Below are 2712 nucleotides of genomic sequence, written 5' to 3'. Positions count from 1 at the left end.
CTTTTTCTGTCTTACTTGTAGGATGAATCCAGTACATGAGCCTCTGAGAACCCGAATGGTGACCATACCACATCCATACCTACAAGTTTGGTGGAAATTTATGAACACAGAAGATAAGAAGATAGTTCAAAGACACACAAGTCATCTCCCGTCATTAATGGAAATGGTGGCTTATCACGACTTGATTGGGACAATGGTTAAATTTTGGGACAACGATAACATGGTATTTCGGTTCGGGGAAGTGAAAATGACGCCAACTATTGAAGAAATCCTTGTAAGTTACGAAAGTGTTAGTATGTGCAACAAAAGGAGGTTCAAACCCGATACGGATCTCCTTTTCCCCAAAACATGGGATTTTCCCGAAATTAGAGAAAAACTGTCACTCGTCAAAGCTGATTGGATGGACAGAATGCCCGGGCCAAACATTACACTTCGAAAGCTTTATTACCGATTCGGACGTGCAAGAGCCTATGAAAAGTTCAAAGAAGAGTTTGTATCAGAAGAAAAATAGAAAGAGACACGTCCTCTTGCTTCGCAATATGCCTACTTGGGATAATGGTATTTCCCCAAGGGCCAAATTACACTATTCATCCAAGTGTAGTAATGGTCACTTATGCTATCTTTTATGGAGTAGGTTACGGGTCGGCAACCAAGTACTACACTTTGGCGCCCATGATTTTGGTCGACATTTATAGGGCTTTGGACAAGTGTCAAAGCGGAGAACATTTCTTTCAAGGTTGCAACCTGATACTTTAATGGTGGATGATGAGACGCTTGATCAAAACTTATAATCCAATAGAACCAGACCCTTTGGAAAGACCAAACAGACTCGAAAGTCACGATTTGTGGGTGCAACGGAATCATTTCAATAGGACTGGAGGCCAAGAATTTTGGTTCCCGAGACTTCAGGGTTTGAGAGAGGAGAATGTGCAGTGGTCGATCCAATGCTTGGTAGTAACAAAACAAATGGTGATCCGAAGTGGAAAGGCCCCCTACTTGATATTTGTTGGGTTGAGAGGAACTCGGCCATATGCATCTTCTCGAGTACTTAGACAATTGAGAGGGAGGCAAAAGATTCCCCAAATTGCGGACATGAGGAAATTTGCAACCGATCATGAAAATGGACGGATCTCTTATGCTGAAGACATATATAGAGCATGGAAGACTGGAAGGGTATTAGGTGAACCAGTACCAAACAGGTTTTGCCCTGAATGTTCTAAGGACTACACTGAGTGGTTAAAGAAAAGCCTCGCCGAAACTATCGAGCCTGGTCCAAATGTTCCCCATGTTATTGCAGATGTTGGGGCCAAACACCAAATTCGGCTTCATCGACTCCAAGAGAAGTATGACAAGAATGAGTTGGATCATCAACGTCGATATTCAGAAGACGCCAGAGTCATAGCTCAGTTGAAGAAAGAGTTACAAAGAGCAAGGCAATGCATATCAGAATTAGACGACAACATGGAACAACAGATTCAGTCGGTCGAGATGTTCAGGAACCAAGAAGGGGTTCGGTTGGCTAGAGATCACCTATGGGAAAACAGATATGCTATGTGGGAAGAAGTCAGCATCGCCAAGAGGACCAGACTTGGTGAAGGATCAAGATGAGCTTGAAGTTTGTTATCATCCCCTGCGTGGGATTGCTTTATTTGTACTTTGCTTTGTAATTTACTTTTCGAACTCATTTCCCAAATTTTTATGTTTGTCAAACATTTTGAATACTATTAATGAAATATTTTAGGGATAATGAATTGGCTTAAAAAGACATATACATCCTTCAATTCGCTAGGCCTACCCTTGACACAAAATGGTCACATGCATGTTTAGGACGCGATTTTGTCTGTTTACTTGTGTGCTTTAACTACTTCTGTGGTACGTTGCTTTGAATGAGGACATTTTTAGCCCACTCCTTTTCAAGAATTTCTGAAAATCTCTACAATGCTGAATACAAGTCACTGCCAAAAGTCCGACCAAAATATCATGAGTCTTGAGTTTCTCAGCCAAAAAATAAAAGCCTATTACCAAATCCTAAAACATTGCTCTATTATCTCAGGAAAGGTAAAATTGATGCTAAGATGGAAAAAGGGAAGGGTATCGACATAGAGCTAACTGAGGAGGATTTGAGGATGAAATTACAACGGCTCAAACAAGAGATCTAAGAAACTAGAAAAAGGAGAATAGAAGTGGAGTTTACCACCGCAATCACACGAATTGCAAATGCGGCACTAGACGCGGAATTGGTAGCAAAGATGACAAAATGTGATGTTATGAATAAAGAGATAGTTGATGTGAGGAAGGAACGCGATGCCTTCAACAAAGATATAATCATGATGCTATGAAAGCCACTTGGAAAACACTCTTTCTTTAACCAAGAGGCCAACATCAGTGGTCCCGAAGATACTGAACCTGAAGCTACTGAAGAAGATACTGGGGAGGAAATTGTCTATAGGCCTCCTCTTCAGGGACGGTGGAAGAAAGGGAATGAGAAAACCACCATCGAAGCATATGAGTTTACCCCCTGTGATTAATGCAATAATCAGAAGAAGAATGGCTTAGGTGGAGGCACATTTTATCTTTTAGGAACTTTATTGTCTATTTTTCACTTTCCTTGTAATCTTCAAGAAATGAATGAATGAAAATGAAACTTCATTTTGTATTCGAACTACGTAGGGCCTGAATTCTCCTTAGGAGATACGTAGGCAGCCTTTCAAG

The sequence above is a fragment of the Solanum stenotomum genome, chromosome 7, assembly GCF_019186545.1.
Source record: "Solanum stenotomum isolate F172 chromosome 7, ASM1918654v1, whole genome shotgun sequence".
Classification (NCBI taxonomy): Eukaryota; Viridiplantae; Streptophyta; class Magnoliopsida; order Solanales; family Solanaceae; genus Solanum; species Solanum stenotomum.
Note: the sequence above shows the minus strand (reverse complement) of the source record.